Source organism: Lutra lutra, chromosome 3, assembly GCF_902655055.1.
Source record: "Lutra lutra chromosome 3, mLutLut1.2, whole genome shotgun sequence".
NCBI lineage: Eukaryota > Metazoa > Chordata > Mammalia > Carnivora > Mustelidae > Lutra > Lutra lutra.
Window position 1 is genome coordinate 189,398,117 of NC_062280.1, and position 17,791 is coordinate 189,415,907.

A 17,791-nucleotide genomic window follows, 5' to 3' on the forward strand; every position below is an offset into this window, starting at 1 on the left:
GAGGGCTCATTCATAAGAGCCTCATGACACAGGACTGGCGCCTCGTTAGGAAAGGGGAAACCGGCAGGACTGTGGCCTTGTGGTGACCTCCCCCCCTATGGGACGAAGAGATCCAGGGCAGGAGAGGTTACTAGAAGGTGGAGGGAGGGAAACCTGCTTGGAGAAGAGTGGTGACTTTCTGTTGAGGAAAGCTTGCAAGAGGGAACTACAGGAATAAGTCCCCCAGCTTGGGCTTCTCTCCACTTAAGTCTGCTCAGAGGCCCCCACCAGCAGAACACAGTGGAAGCTGGAGACCCGGAGCCTTCCGATGCCATCTGTACCCTTCTTGGACAGAGCAGGGTGGAGAAGGGAAAAGGAGCAAATGGATTTCCCAACACGCTGCACTTTTTAGTATGCGTGTTACATTTCATATTCAAGAAAGGTTTTTTTGTTTTGTTTTGTTTTGTTTTTTCCCAACTTGTACTTTGAGTTGGCAGAGACTGGTTGGGTGTTTCTGCCTCTTGGAAACTGTTTCTACGAGTAATTTTTTTTAAACACCTTCTCTTGGTTCTTACCTGTGAATCATCTCATTCCTTAGAGCTTATGTAAATAAAGTGCATGTTTTAGACACCAAAATACTAGTTGTCTTTCTCCTGCCTGAAATGTCCCCTTTTTTCCTTTGTGACACATTTTAATTTTTCCTGGGAATTTTCAGACTGGGAATGGTTAGTGTGGGAGCTTTACCTCTGCCACTAATTAATTGGCCCAGTTAGCTTAAAAAAAAAAGTTCATTTCTCTGATCATCACTCTTCACAAGTGAAGAAAGGGGAAGTTGGATAAGGCTTTCTGGAAAGGCCTCCCACCTTTGGCACCACACAACTCTAAGGTGCTCTTCCCACTGCGGTATTTTCTCTTTGTCTACCTCTGAATTTTTGTAGGGCACCAGGTGAGAGACATGGGCCAGAACCTGGGGCTCTGTGCCCTCATGTCGCTGCACATAAGCCTCCCTGTGTCCAAGATCCATTTGGGGAAGCCTCAACGTGTGTGTAGGTGTCTGGGGTCTCTTCCGAAGCGGTTCTGGCCTTTGCCCTCCGTCCCCGTTTCCTATTGTGGTGGTGGTCTTTAGTGTGTGTGTGTTTTTACCTCATTTTCCATTTATCTTTAAGTCAACTTGGCTCCTCTTAACAGATTGGATTTTACTCATTCTTTATATGGTAATCCGTTTCTGCAAGCTTGTTGGGCCCCGGCCATTTGCCTGTCTGCTTTGACCTTTGGCCTGTAACCCGTCCTTTTCCACAGGGCAGGCAGCAGGTGCGGCTGTGAGAACACGCCAGGTCCAGGCTGCCCTCTGTCGGTCACTTGGCCCCCACCCTCTCCCAGGAGATCTGTCATTCTTGGTGGCGGAGGAGCTCATGGAGACACTGTACTCAACCTGCAGAGGAGGACACAGAGATGTGCGGGCTGTTTGTTTCCTTGGTAATAAAGCTCTGCTGATTTCTCGGTTACTCAGAAGGGCTTTTTGCCAGCACTCTCCCTCTTATGCTCGAAGAATTAATGTGGTCCCAGTGATGAGTCAGTTGAGTTTTTGCAGCAATGCTGTCATCTTAATGCTTATACTTGTGGATATATTTTTTTTAATTTTTAATAGGCTCCACATGCAGTGCGGGGCTCAAACTCACAACCCCGAGATCAGGAGTCACATGCTCGGCCAGGTGAGCCAGCCTGGTTCCCCTTGTGTGGATATTCTTGATGAGAAGTGTAAGACCTTCGGTTCAAACGGCCTCTTGCCACCTGCAAGCTGCACGGTCTGAAAGAATCTTAACAGGCAGAGGAAGGGAGCCGGTGGGTAGTGCCGTCCTCGGCCGTCGGCAGCCTGCGGGGCTGTGTGTTTGGACCGAGGGATGCAGACCTTTGGGCGGCTTCATCCTGCCTCTAGTGTGGGCTTCACTCTCCTAACAGGAATCAGAGGTTTTAGAACTGGGAGCTAGAGGTGCCTGGGATGTCTGTCCCTCCCTCAACGGCACTCCCTCGTCTCATGTTGTACGTCTGTCTTGTTAACGAGCCCCCGGCACCCCCGTCCGCCGGGGCTTCAGAGCACCCAACAGAAGCCTCCCCAGTTAGTAGGCCCTTGGGAAATAGGCCATGGATTTGACTAGTGTTTGTTTCTTTTTCTGTAAGAAAGTAAACGATGGATGCCGTGTCCCCAGAATCAAATACCTCATGTTTCTAGGTAGAGAGGATCACAAAGACGTATCAAGCCAAAGAAAGAGCCAAAAACAGAGATCGGGGTTGGTGGAGTACCAGCCCTGGGCGGGGACGTGTTTGGGCAGGAGAAACACTTGTTGTGTGGGAGAAGTTCAGACCATTTATTTCCGTAGGAGAACCTGCGGAAGCAGTGTAGATTGCTCGAGTGTGGCCGCATCCCTGCAGTGACGTGAACACTGTGCTTTTACTGCCGCCTACAGGTGATCACATGTTTTTGGAGCCCTTGAGCTTCACCTTTACCTGATCTGAAGTCTTACTGAGACTGAAATAAAATTTTTATTTATTTTCGAAATAAAAAATTTAGAAAGCTATTAATTGGTAGAAGGTAATAAAATATTTTAATGTTAATTTCTAAGTGTTTCTATATTCAGTCGTATTCGGTAACTGACATGTCCTCATTCCTCTAATAAAATATTTTGGCTTATAGACCGTATCTTCCCGCAATGCATGTTGTCTTTTTTAGGAACCATTTTCCTCTGTAGGACCTGTATCCCTGGGCTAGGGCCATGAGAAGATTCCATTTTAAATGTTATTTCTGCCTGATATTCTGTTAAGAGTTAAATGTAAAGGTGGCCTTGGAACAAATTTGATACGGTTTTTAAAATGTTTTGGGGCATGTGGGTGGCTCAGTAGTTGAGTGTCTGCCTTTGGTCCTGGGCTCCTGGGATCGCAGGAAGCCTGCTTCTCCCTCTCCCTCTCCCGCTCCCCCTGCTTGCTCTCTCTGTCAAATAAATAAATAATCTTTAAAAAAAATAAAATAGGGGCACCTGGGTGGCTCAGTGGGTTGAAGCCTCTGCCTTCAGCTCGGGTCATGATCTCAGGGTCCTGGGATCGAGCCCCACATTGGGCTCTCTGCTCAGCGGGGAGCCTGCTTCCTGCTCTCTCTCTGCCTGCCTCTACCTACTTGTGATCTCTGTCTTTCAAATGAATAAATCTTTAAAATAAAATAAAATAAAATAAAATTTTTTAATTATGGGAAAATAAAACAACATGGAAATTTACTAACTTAACCATTTTTTTTTAAAGATTTATTTATTTATTTGAGAGAGAGACAGAGATAGCAAGAGAGAGAGCATGAGTGAGGAGGAGAGGGAGAAGCAAGCTCAATACGGGGCTCGATCCCAGGACCCCAGGATCATGGCCTGAGCCGGAGGCAGACTTGTAACCCACTGAGCCACCCGGGCGCCCTGTCTTAACCACTTTGGAGTGTATAGTTCAGTAGTGTTAAGTACATTCACACCGTTGAGCAACCAGTCTCCAGAGCTTCTATCCTCTTCTGGAACTGAAACTCTGTCCTCATTAAACAGCCAACTCCCATCTCTCCCTTTAGCCCCTGGCAGCCACCTTTCTACCTTCTAGATTCCTCCTTACTTAAGTGGAATCATATAGTATTTGTCCTTTGTGACTGGCTTACTTCACTGAGCATAATGTCCTCACTGTCATCCCTGCTGTAGCAGGTGTCTGAGTTTCCTTCCTCTTTAGGGCTCACTGTCCAGTTGTGTGAATCTGCCACATTTTGTTCATCCATTCTCCTGTTGATGGACACTTGGGTTGCTTCCAGCTTTTGGCCCTTAGGACTAATGCTGCTATTAACATGGGTATTCGAGAACTTTTGGGTGTATATCCAGAAGTAGAATTGCTGGATCATGTAATTCTGTTTTTAGTTTTTGTGGAACTGCCACACTGTTTTCTCTAATGCCTGCACCACTTGACATTTCCACCAGTAATGCACAAGGGTACAAATTTCTTTCTTTTTTTTTTAAGATTTTATTTATTTGACAGAGAGACATCACAAGTAGGCAGAGAGGCAGGCAGAGAGAGAGGGGGAAGCAGGCTTCCTGCTGAGCAGAGAGCCCAATGCTGGGCTCAATCCTAGGACTCTGAGATCATGACCTGAGCCAAAGGCAGAGGCTTAACCCACTGAGCCACCAAGGCGCCCCCATGGGTACAAAGTTCTCCACACTTGCCAACGCTTGTTATTTTGTTTTGTTTTGACAGTAGCAGTTCTAATGGGTGTGAGGTGGTATCTCATTGTGCTTTTGATTTTTGTTTCCCTGATGATGAGCAATGTTGAACATCTTTTCATGTGCTCGTTGGCCATTCGCATATCTTTGGAGAAATGTCTATTCATGTCCTTTGTCCATTTTTAGAGATTTAAAAAAAAATTTATTTGATAGAGATCAGAAGTAGGCAGAGAGGCAGGCAGAGAGGGGGGGAAGCAGGCTCCCCATTGAGCAGAGAGCCCGATGCGGGGCTTGATCCCAGGACCCTGGGATCATGACCCCAGCCAAAGGCGGAGGCTTTAACCATTGAGCCACCCAGGCACCCCCTTTGTCCATTTTTTAATCAGGTTTTTCTTTGTTGAATTGTAGGAGTTCTTTATATTTTCTAAATAATAATCCCTTGTCAGATAGGTGTATGATTTGCAAATATTTCCTCTTATTCCATAGGTTGCTTTTTACTGAGTGTGCCCTGTAGTGTACAGAAATTTTTTTTTGGCTTCGTTTTATCCTGTATCATGTTCTCATGATAAGGATAAATTGAAAAGCTTTAAATTTTTTAATGTTAGGGTAGAGTTTCCTAAGTAAAATCCACGTGTTTTTAAAGGACCTTTCCCAGTGATTTAATCTGAAGAGTACCTGTAGTGCCCAGCAGCTTTCTTCCATCCAGGAGGGTGTAAAATAGGGTAGACAGAAGCAAGCTCTGTTGTAGAATTGGCTGACTTCAGAGCCTTCCACTTGCAGGTGCTTTTTTCTTATGCTCTGAAAATCATTTGTCTCTATTATTACAGTAATATGAAAGTGAAGAATGGCATTTACCTTCCTATGGTTTTTTTTTCTTTTTTTAAAGATTTTGTTTATTTATTTGACAGAGATCACAAGTAGGCAGAGAGAGAGAGGAGGAAACAGGCTCCCGGCTGAGCAGGGAGCCCCATGCGGGGCTTGATCCCAAGACCCCGGGATCATGACCTGAGCCAAAGGCAAAGACTTTAACCCACTGAGCCACCCAGGCGCCCCATTCCTATAGTGTTTTTGTTCTCTGCTCATCCTGATTGATATTTATCAATGATTTCTTTAAAAATGTAGCACGTCTGCTCATCAAATTTTCAAATTACAAAAGCTGGGAAGATCTTTTAGTAGTGGTAGAAGCTAAGCTCGTGTCTGTGTGTGTGTGTGTATGTTTAAAGATTTATTTATTTGAGAGGAAGGGCACACTTCAACGAATGGGGGGAGGGGCCGAGGGAGAGAGACTCTTAGGCACACCCTCTACTGAGTGTGGGGCCTTACAGGGGGCTCGATCCCACAACCCTGAGATCCTGACCTGAGCGTGAGGTCATGCAGGACCTGAGCTGAAACCAGGTGTCCGTCTCAGCGGACTGAGCCACCAGGTGTCCCTGAGCTGTCTTGGGACAGCGAAGCCTTGAGGGCAGTGGCTGGAGACACAGAGGTCTGTCCCTCTCCCGTGCTGGGTAAGCGAGCTCTGTTCAGGAAAGTCGTGAAGGGGCAGAGCTGGTAGGATCCGTCGTTTCCATTCCCAGCGCGCATGGAGGAGTTAGGAGGGAGGTCCAGGATGAGGGATTGCTTTTCCACCAGGTGCTTTGGAGATTGTAAATGTCACGCTGCTCGCACACCTTTGGTAAGAACTTGGTTATGTGGCCTCACCTAATCATGGGGGGCGGGCTGGGAAACAATCCTTAGCAAGACAGCCAAATCCCTAGAGAGAAGGGAGAAATCGATTTGGGGGCAACTGCTAACCGTGTCTTCAAAGAGCAGCAGCTCTGCCACGTGAGCCCGTTCAGGCGCCCCGAGGCGTGGGGCAGTCGGCATGTGACACGCCGGAGAGGGAGCGTTGTTAGGTCCTTCGCTTCAGCCTGCAGACAGCAGCCGGGGGCCCCTGGATAGCCGAGCTGGGGCTTCGGCAGTCCCATGTGGAAGAGCCGCAGGAGGCCTGCGGGGTGGCGTCGCGACGTCATGACCTCACGACGTCACGACCTCACGACGTCACGACGCGCCTGCCGGTTACCACTGACGTGCTCGGGGACGCCGCACGCCGCCTTCCGGGGCAGCGGGCGCCGCTCGGGTGGTCCGGGGCGGCATCGGGGCGGCATCGGGGCGGGGCGGCATCGGGGTGGGGCGGGGCCACGGACCTGCACGTGAGGAGCAGGTGAGAGCGGTAGTGTATCCCGCCAGGGCAGATGGGGCAGGAGAACAGTCTTCCGTCGCTGGAGGAGGCCGCAGGAATGTGGCGTTGAAAACGGGGTGGAGCGGGGCCAAGGGCGAATTAAGACCAGGGAGATGCTACAGAAGTTACTGGACTGGGTCAGGAGTAACTCTGGCACTTGGGGTCTCGAGGCAAAGTGATCCCCTTGGGAGATGCTGAAGTGGGGACACTGAAGACGCCCGAGCTGTGCCTGGGGGAGCAGGGGGCGGGCTGTCGTCCAGAACTCCGGCGCGGAGCAGGTGGCAGGAGCCGGGCCCCCGTGAAAGCCCTTCACACCCTGAGCATCTCTGATTCTGGGTTCTTCTGTACCGTGAGACTCACGACACACATACACTGGAATAGTCATTTAAGAAGAAAGAAATCCTGCCATTTGTGACCATATGGATGGACACTGAGGGCATGATGCTAAGTGAGATCAGAGAGACAGATACTGTATGATCTTACTCAGTAACGTGGTTTTATTTTACTCTATTTTTTTTTTAAAGATTTTATTTGAGAGAGAGAGCCCACAAGAAGAGGGAATGGCAAGCAGAGGGAGAGGGAGAAGCAGGCTCCGCACTGAGCAGGGAGCCCTACTCGGGATCATGACCCGAGTCAAAAGCAGATGCTTAACTGTTGGGCCACCCAGGCACCCCAGTAATACGAAATTTTTTTTTTATTTGACAGAGAGAGATCACAAGTAGACAGAGAAGCAGGCAGAGAGAGAGAGAGAAGCAGGCTCCCCGCTGAGCAGAGAGCCCCATGCGGGACTCGATCCCAGGACCCTGAGATCATGACCTGAGCTGAAGGCAGCGGCCCAACCCACTGAGCCACCCAGGCGCCCCCCAGTAATACGAAATTTTAAACCAAACTGAGCTTATATAAGATACACTGAATAGATTGGTGATTGCCAGAAGCAGGGATTGATGGGGTGGGAGAAATAGGTGAAGGGGGTCAAAAGGTACAAACTTTCAGTTACTTAAAAAACTCCTGGTTGTGTAATGTACACTGTAGTGAACAGCTAATAATAACATTGTAGTACTCGCTTTGGCGGCACATGTGTAAAAACTGGAAGGATACAGAGATTAGCATGACTTCTGTTCCAGGACAACATGCAAATTCGTGAAGCATTTAAAAAATACTGTATCTCATATTTGAAAATTGCTAAGAAAGTAGATCTTAAAATTCTCATAATAAAATTCTCATATGAAAGAAAATTTTGGGGGCACCTGGGTGGCTCAATCAGTTGAGCATCCGACTCTTGATTTTAGCTGTAGTCATGATCTCAGGGTTGTGAGACCGAGTGCCACATCTGACTCCACGCTCATTGGGAATCTGCTTAAGATTCTCTCCCGCTCCCTCTGCCTATCCTGCTGTCTCTCTCTCTCTCTTTCCAAAAATAAATAAATAACTCCTTAAAAAGGAGGGAAAGAAAATTTTGTAACTAAATGTGGTGATGGATAATAACTAGACTTAACCAAGGTGGTCATTTTGTAATACATATGAATATCAAATCATTATGTTGTATACCTGAAACTACTATATTTTTTATATCAATTCTACCTCAATAAAAAATAACAAGGATGTAATTCAATGCAGTATGGAGTTATTACACTATTGAGGTAACACTATTTGTAAAATGAAGAGGTTCTGTTATTTTTCTATATAATCTAAATGATTGACTTTGCTTTCTTATGAGCAGAGTATTTAAAATTTTTTCAAGAATATTCTTCCAGAAAATACTTTATAGATAGTTAAAGAGGGACAGAAGGAAATAAATCTTGACACCATTAAAATAAGGGTAAAATGACAAGACCTAGATAAAGAGCTGGTAGGATGACCTCTTTGAAGCATTTGTAAAGTAAAATGTACAAAATATATATTTTTAATATATTACAGTTTTTACAGAACTTTGATATGGATTATTTAAGCTTCTTTGTTAAAGCTATTTTTCAGAAAGAGCACAGTCCACAATTTTTTCTTTAAAAATTAAGATTTTTAGTTTATTCATTTGAGAGAGACAGAGACAGAGAGAGCACAAGCAGGGGGAGTGACAAAGGGAGAGTGAGAAGCAGACTCCCCACTGAGCTGGAAGCCCAACCTGGTGCTGATCCCAGGCCCTGGAGATCATGACCTGAGCCAAAGGCAGACACTTTACCCTCTGAGCCACCCAGGCGCCCCACGCCTACAGTTTAATAGGCTTTGCCTGCAGTCACACTATAAACCACTAGATGGCAGCGTGAGGCAGAACTTGGTCATAGAAGCTATAAGCCTGTTCTGAAAGTTATTAAATGTGGACCATACAGTGAAATCAGATAAATGAAAGAGACATATTGTAATTGTACAAACAGCACAGCTTGGATACCCAGTGAATATTTTTTGGAGAGGATATACCATAGAATTTAAAACCGATATTGTGTATGTGTGTTTAAAGATTTTTATTTATTTATTTGACAGAGAGAGATCACAAGTAGACAGAGAGGCAGGCAGAGAGAGAGAGAGAGGGAAGCAGGCTCCCTGCTGAGCAGAGAGCCCGATGCGGGACTCGATCCCAGGACCCTGAGATCATGACCTGAGCCGAAGGCAGCGGCTTAACCCACTGAGCCACCCAGGTGCCCCTATGTGTGTTTATCTTTTCCTAAACTACGTGACATAGTATTTCAGATACCATAGGTTTAGCAATTGTGAAACTCCTATGATACAAATCTAATAAGTTTAGGTTCTGATTATGAGTGGGCTTAATACAGCACAACTCCAGACTTATAACTAAGCAAGGTGAGGCACTGTCCTGCTTGGCCCCAATAGTAACCTTAAGGAAAAAAAAATATTCCGTGTCGTCTGAAAATTATTGGGCTGATCAAAGGGAATTATGAGCAGAGATTTTCTTCAAAGGAGTATAGTAATATTGTTTAGTGTTTTGTGTCTCTGAAGACTTGAATGAGGCACAGGCTGCATTTTTACCAGAATGCACGTGCCTGTAGCTATTTGTAAGAAAACAATCGGAACTTAGCAGAGCTGGATATTATAATCCCATGGTACAGTCAGCAGCTTTTGTCCTCCTAAATCACGTACCTTAGCTAATTCTTAGGCACAGATGGGGTAGTAGATTTTAATACCTTCTTCTAGCATTTCTGTAACAAAAACCGCGTATAGATAATAGGTATCAACAATTAGTAGAATATTCTCAAAGCCCCAAAACTGAGTAAGTAGGAGACAAGAAGTTGTCCTTAGCGATAGTCATATAGAAATTGGTGTTGTTGATATGGACACACACATGAGTTCATTCTAAGGAAAGATAAAAATAAGGAACAGGAAGCTGAACCGTGAAAGTTGATTTTTATTATACTGTCTGTGTACTTTTAATAACCTACAAAATATACTGGTATTTTGTGGTAAATTTTTTGGGGGGAAAAGTCAGTTTTCATCTTTTTGGCACAGGGGGAGAGGGAAGAATTTTCACAGTAAGGAAAGGAATACCTTGATACTCCTTGTATAAAGTAACTACTTAGTAAATGTTTGAGTGTGCACATATCCATGCATGAGTGAATGAGAGAATTCTACCACATAGTTTACGAGAATAATCATCTCTCTCTAATTTCCCCGATTCTGCATTCCACAAGTATGTATTCAGCACCAAGTTTATGGTAGACACTGTTCTGGGCTCTAAGCATCTTGAACTGATCAAAACAGAGACTATTTCTCATTGAATTTGCATTTTAATTGGAGGTAGAAGGCAGTAAACAAGATAATACATAGTATGTCTGATAGTGATCTACACTGGGTGAAAAATAAATAAACCAACTAACCAGTCAGCCAGGACAGAGAATGCCAGGATGTGAGTGGGGTTGGTCAGGAATGGCCTCAGGGAGCGTGGGATGTTTGAACAGCCCTGGCGGAGTTGGGGAGTGAGCTATGTGGCGATCTGGGGGAAGTATGTTTCAGGCACAAGGAAGCGAGGCCAGCAGAGAGGCCCTCCGGTGGATGGCCAGCAAACCGATGGCTGGAGCAGAGTTGGGGGCGGGGGAAAGTTAGTAGGAGATGGAGTCACGGAGGTAAGAGAGGTCAACGGTCCTGACAGGCGGCTGGCAGACTGGGTGTTGACTCAGAGGACAGTGCGGATCCATTTCTGATTTTTCTGGAGATGAAGGCATACTGATCTGTTCTGTTGTTTCCATTTTTGTTCCTGTTCCCTTAAGATCGTGTGTAATCATTTTACACTTTTATACATTGTTCTGTTACTTCTCGTTCTCCAGTGGTCAAATTCTCCTTCAAGGCAGGCTTCTGCCTCCTGTGGTTTGTGATTTTTGATTGTCAGCTCATTTCCAGAGCTTTGTATTAGCCCTAGTTGGAGCCCTCATGAACTATCCCTACAGAGGAACTTTGTTTTTCTTGCTGCTGAGTCCCCAGGGGTCTTTGTTGTCCTGGACAGGCTTTTATATTGTTTTCTTACTTTCGAGTTTCTATACCATTCCACGCCATTAAATCTAGGACCACAAATTTAGGTATGTAGGCCATGGATTTTAACTGTTTGTTGGAGCGGTTTATTCTTTTCTTTTTCAAGGCCCTTGATGTGAGCTTAATGTCTTTGCTGCTTCAGCGGGCTGAGTGGAGTACTTCTAGCCTTTTCGGTACAGTGTACAGGTCTTCGGGCACCTGGGCTCAGTCCCAGGTTTTGCTCCTTAAGCAGCTTGAGGCCATGTCTTCCAGCTCTGGGAATCTAGCTCCCAATGCAAGGGCCTTCTATCTAAGTACTGTAGGGGTCACTGAAGCAGCATATGCTTTGGTTTTGGTCTTTGCTTTGGTATTTGGGTTTATTACAGAAATTTTTCAACAGATACAGAAGTGGAGAGAAGACTATAATGAATCCACACTTCAGCTTCCCCCACCTTCAGCAGTGGACGACTCATCTTGTTTTATCTGTATCCTCACGTACACTTATATGATTCTGACGGACCTATGGTTGACTGTCTTTGATGAATAAAGCCAGGAGCAGAAACGAAGGGTCAGAGGGTGTGTGTGTGTGCAGGCGTGTGTGCGGGCTTGCATATGTCTGCTTGTTTGGTCCCTATTTTGTGCCATTGGTCTGTTTATCTGTTCATGTGCCCCATACTCTAATATTTTTAAGTTATTTTGCTTTTTAGTGTATGCTAATGTCTAGTAGAACAAACCACTTTTTGTTCATCTTTTTAAAAAAAAAACCTAACTATTGATGTACTTTTATTCTTCCTTGTAAGTTTTAGAGTAAGTAATCGGTTATCTTAAAATTTTAGCTGGAAAAAAATTTTTTGCTGGAATTTGAGGTGACATTTATTTTTATTTATTTATTTATTTTAAAAAGTTTATTTATTTATTTGACAGACAGAGATCACAAGTAGGCAGAGAGGCAGGCAGAGAGAGAGGAAGGGAAGCAGGCTCCCTGCGGAGCAGACAGCCTGATGCGGGGCTCGATCCCAGGACCCTGGGATCATGACCCGAGCCAAAGGCTTTAACCCACTGAGCCACCCAGGCGCCCCTAGGTGACATTTATTTTATAGTTTCATTTGGGAGAGGACTGATACCTTTGTTAAGTGTTCTCATTCAAGAACATGAAATATCTCTGTTTATAACATCTGTGTTTATTAGATTTAAACATTTGTATTCTTAGCTACCATGTAGTTTTTGTTATGGTAAATGCTCTTATATTTATTTATTTTGTTTCCTAAGTGTAGTTGTTTTATTATTGGAGAAACATTACTGATTTCAATAATCAGTTGATCAATTGCAGTGATCAATTTCAAACGATCTTGCATTTGACAGCCATATTGAACTTTCCTGGTACTGATTCTGTTCATTTTTCTATGTGCCATGATAGTATATGTTTTACTTTATAAGAAACTGACAAACTGTTTTCCAGCATCAATAACATTTTGCACTCTGATCAGCAGTGTGTGAGGATCTCATTTATTCTACATCCTTAGGTCATTTGGCAGTATCAATTAAAAAAAAATAACCAATCCAATGGATATACAGTGGTATCTACTGTTTACTATTATTTTATTTTGCGTTTCCCTAATGACTAAATTAGCATTTTTCCATATGCTTCTTTGCTATCGTAATATCTTTGCCATCTCTTCCTCCTTCCTGTTTAAATTTTTTTTTTTCTTATTACTGAACTATGAGAGTTCCTTAAATTTTGGACACAAGTTCTTTATCAAATATGTATTCTGCAAATACTTCCAGTTTGCCTTGTCTTTTCATTTTCTGAATCCTGATCTTTGAAAGACCATAGGTCTATATATATATATATTTTTTTTTTAAAGATTTTATTTATTTATTTGAGAGAGAGACAGAGAGAGCATGAGCGAGGAGAAGGCCAGAGGGAGAAGCAGACTCCCATGGAGCTGGGAGCCCGATGTGGGACTCGATCCCGGGACTCCGGGATCATGACCTGAGCCGAAGGCAGTCGTCCAACCAACTGAGCCACCCAGGTGTCCCTAGGTCTATATTTTGATGAAGTCTTGTCTATCAGGTGTTTTTTTTTTAAACAGTTTATGTTCATTGTATTCACTCTAAGAAGATCTTTCCTAACTCATGGTTACAGAGATTTTATAGTTTTAGGTTTTTTATTTAGGTGTATGACCCATTTTGCATTAATTTTTATATATGATATGAATTATAAGTTGAAGGTCATTTGTTTATATACGAATGTCCAATTGTTATAGCCTCTGTTATTGAAGAGAGTATCTTTTTAAATAGAATTACCTTAGAACCTTTGTTAAAAATTGACCAGGGGCGCCTGGATGGCTTGGTGGGTTAAAGCCTCTGCCTTCAGCTCAGGTCTGATCCCAGGGTCCTGGGATCGGGCCCTGTGTCGGGCTTTCTGCTCAGCGGGGAGCCTGCTTTTCCTTCTCACTCCCTGCCTCTCTCTGCCTACTTGTGATCTCTCTGTCAAATAAATAAATAAAATCTTTGAAAAAAAAATTACTTGACCAGGTACTAATGGGTGTATTTCTAGACTCTGTAGTCAGTCTCACTGACACATATGTTTCTCCTTCTCTCAGTAATACACTGTCTTGATTATTACAGCTTTCTAAATCTTGAGGTCAGATATTATGAACCTTCGAACTTTTTTTTCCCCAAAAATTGCTTCTGCTATTCTAATTCTTTTGCTTTTTATTATGAACTTTGGAATTTCACTGGGATTACACTGACTTTATATATCAGTTTGAGGATGATTGGCATTTAAACAATATTGAGTCATCTAATCCATGCACATGGTATATCTCCATATATTTAGGTTTTTTTTAAAAACTTCTCTCCAGGAATTATAGTTTTCAGTTTAAAAATTTTGCACATATTTTGCTAGATCCATATCTGGTATTTCATGTTGTTTGGCATTATGGCAATAGACATTTGCATTTTGGGAAAAAATTTTAGTGATTTGCTAGTATATAGAAATACAGTTGATTTTTTTCCAGTGGGGTTTATTCCAGGAATGCTGATATAATTTAATATAAAGAGAACTGTTAGCATGTATCATGTATTTAGTAGGCCAAAGGCAGCAAAAGTGGTCATATGACAATTCAGATATAATCAAGTCATGCCCATACTTAAAACCAAAGCTTTCGATTGCTTTTTTTTCTTTAATTTTATTTATTTATTTATCTATTTAGAGAGCATGAATGGGGTGGGGTACAGGTGCAGAAGGAGAGGGACAAGCAGGCTCCCTGCTGAGCAGGGAGCCCAACCTGGGACACTCTATCCCAGGGACCCCAGGACTGTGACCTGAGCTGAAGGCAGACATTTCACTGACTGGGCCACCCAGGTGCCCCACTTTCTATTGCTTTTTAATTGTATTTTTTTTAAAGTGTGGTGAAAAAAAATCCCACGTAATATTATCATCTTAACTGTTTTCAGGGGGTGCAGTTAAGTAATGTTAACTATATTCACACTGTTGTGCAGCAGCTCTCCAGAACTTTTTCATCTTGCAAAACTGACACTGTACTGGGGCTCCTGGGTGGCTCAGTGGGTTAAGCCACTGCCTTCGGCTCAGGTCGTGATCTCAGGGTCCTGGGATCGAGTCCCGCATCGGGCTCTCTGCTCAGCAGGGAGCCTGCTTCCCTCTCTCTCTCTCTCTCTCTCTCTCTCTCTGCCTGCCTCTCTGTCTACTTGTGATCTCTCTCTGTCAAATAAAGAAATAAAATCTTAAAAAAAAAAAAACTGACACTGTACTCATTAAACAGTAATTCCCAGGAGCACCTGGTGGCTCAGTTAGTAGAGCATGTGACTTGATCTCAAGGTCGTGAGTTCAAGCCCCACATTGAACATGGAGCCTGCTTAAAAACAAAAAATAAAAAATCACAACAGTAACTCCCCATTTCCCATTCTTCCTAGCGCTTTGTACCCACTATTCTACTTTCTCACGGAGCTGCTCTCCTAGCTTTTTGTTGCTGTTATTGGTCCTTTTAGATTTTCTACTTAGATATCCATGTTGTCTGAGAAGAGAGACATTTTTGTGCCTTGCCAATTAATATGCCTTTTATTCATTTTTTTGCCTGTTGCACTGGCAAGGATACCTGGTGTGACGCTGCATAAGTGGAGAGAGTTGACATAACGTTATTCCAGATCGATCTTTGGGGGGAGACATTCACTCTTTCTTCATTAAGTATGTTAGTTCATATTTATTAGATTCCCTTTTTCAGATTGAGGAAGTCTCTTAATTTATAGTTTGCCTAGAGTTTTTATCATGAATAAACTGAATTCTGTCAATTTTTTTCATCTACTGGTGTGATCTACTTAGACTGCTTTTATATGGTGCATTATTATATTGATAACTGAATGACAAACATCCCTGTCATTCCTGTGATAAACTCTACTTGATGTATTCTCCCTTTTATGTATTTCTAGATTCGATTTGGTGATATTTTGTTGAGAATTTTTATGTCTGTATATATATGTGATATTGGTCCATAGTTTTCTTGTAATATTTTTGTGTGCTTTAGGTATTAAGGTAATGGTGGTCTGATAAAATTAGCTGGGACACGTTAACTTCTCTTCTACTTTCTTAGAGTATTTCTGTAGAATTAGTATCATTTCTTCCTTAACTATTTGGCAGTTTTGGCCGGTGAAACTATCTGGACCTAGAGTTTTCTTTTTTGGGTAGATGTTTTTATTTTTTTCTCCATGACTTAGTTTCTTTTACATAGTAACAACTATAAGAAATTACTCAGATGGTTATATGCCTGTGAATGTTTATACACACATGGATGTTTGCTTATAATTGCCCCAGTTTGGAAGCATCCAAGATGTCCTTCTGTAGGTGAATGGATAAACAAACTTGACACATCCAGACAATGAAATATTACTCAGTGCTAAAAAGAAATGAGATTATAGGGGTGCCTGGCTAGCTCAGTCAGTTAAACATCTGACTCTTGATCTCAGCTCGGTTCTATCTCAGGGTCATGAGTTTGAGCCCTGCGTTGGGCTCAATGCCGGATATGGAGCCTACTTTAAAAAAAAAAAAAAGTAATTTAAGAAATGAGATTATCAAGCCATGAAAAGACGTGGAGGAACCTTACAAGCATATTCCAAAGTAAAGGAGGGCAATTTGAAAAGGCTACCTATTGTATGATTTCCAACTATATAATATTCTGGAAACTGGAAACAGTGAAAAGATCAATGGTCACCAAGGGGGAGGCTGTGAGGAATAGGTAGACCGCTGAGTGTTTTTAAGTTGGTGAAATGATTATGTATGGTGCCATAATGGTGGGTATCTGTCATCATACGTTGGTCCAAGTTCATTGACAGTACAACAGGAGTGACCCATGCTGTGAACTACATACTGAATGATAATATGTCAGTGTAAGTCCATCAGTTGTAACAAGTGTAGCAAGTGTAGCAAGTGGGGGATTTGGTAGTAGTGGAGACTATGCCTGTGTGGGTAACATCTCCGTACCTGATTTGTATGATTCCAGTTCATTTCAGTTTTTTAACATTTGTTTTTTTGGTCTCTCTTGGTAACTACTCCATATCCACTTAAAAATGGTATGTGTTCTTACATGGCTGGGTGGTGTGTCCCACGAATGTCAGTTGGGTCAAGTTGGTTGATGTGGCTTTTATGTCTTCTGCATCCCTATTCTTTTTCTGTCCACTTGTTGTCTTAGTTACAGAGCAAAGAATGTTGAATACTTGAAGTCTAATTGTGGATTTATCTACTTCTCCTTTTTAATCACCCTTAATTTCAGTTTTCTGTACCTTCTTAATTCTTAATGGGGTACTTCCTTCCCAGGTATTTTCAAAGCTAGTCTTTGTGCATGGCAAAGCTCTTGAGTCCTTGTATAAATGAAGATATTTTTTCATTTGCTGTCACTTTTAAGTAATAATGATTTGTATGGATGAAAATTTTAGTTTAATGTTCTTTTTTTCATTATTTTCATGGTATTTCTCCACAGTCTTATTGAATCTCTTGTGTCTTGAGAAATCTGAGGTTGATCTTGTTCTTTTGTTTTGTCTTTGCCTTTGAAAGTTATTGAATTTACCCTTGGCTTTCTGAAATATCACTTAATTGGTAATCTGTATACGTACAGATTATTCTTAAATTGTATGGCTAACCCGTAATTGAAATATTTTTGTGTTCTTTAAATATATTCTCTCCAACCCCACCCCTTCCCCTCGGTCTTTTATGCTGACTTCTGGGAGAGGTCCTTAATTTTTTTTTTCCTGGCATAGTAATTCATTCATCAGCTGTGTGTCTGTCTCGTCTGTTATGTTTTTCATACTTAATGTGTCCATATAATTTGATTCCGTATTTTTAATATGTTCTCTTTTTTCTTATATTGGTATAGATATTAATACAGATGATAACTTGGGGTTCTTCAAAAAATTCTGTTTCATTGGTAATACCATGCAGTTTGTTATTTCTCTTCTTTTTTTTTTTTTTTTTTTTTTTTTTTAAAGATTTTATTTATTCATTTGACAGAGAGATCACAAGCAGGCAGAGAGGCAGGCAGAGAGAGAGGAGGAAGCAGGCTCCCCGCTGAGCAGAGAGCCCGATGCGGGGCTCGATCCCAAGACTCTGAGATCATGACCTGAGCCGAAGGCAGCGGCTTAACCCACTGAGCCACCCAGGCGCCCCTGTTATTTCTCTTCTGTTGTGATTATATTCTAAGAATGTGTAGCTATTTGCGCCTTACAGCTTACGTTCCCTCAAGGCATAGTAAGCTATTTTGGCGATGTCAGATCAGATGAGGGGGGAATGAGCCTCCCAGGGTAGAGACCCCGTAGTCACCACAGCACCCCATCTGTTGCCCACTCTCGTTGGCTGACGTTCCCTCGGGCATGTGGGCTGTGTGGGATTCACCTTCAGACT

General features: G+C 42.8%; 1 protein-coding gene and 1 non-coding gene across 3 annotated transcripts in view; both read left to right on the forward strand.

The window, feature by feature from the left end:
• The window catches only part of UBAC2 (UBA domain containing 2), a 175,748-nt gene that overhangs the window by 48,039 nt on the left and 109,918 nt on the right, over positions 1-17,791 (forward strand). The gene's annotated exons all lie outside the window — the stretch shown is intronic.
• LOC125096639 (U6 spliceosomal RNA) lies at positions 7,483-7,586 on the forward strand. The gene has a single exon (XR_007126307.1). It is a non-coding gene; the product is annotated as a U6 spliceosomal RNA (small nuclear RNA).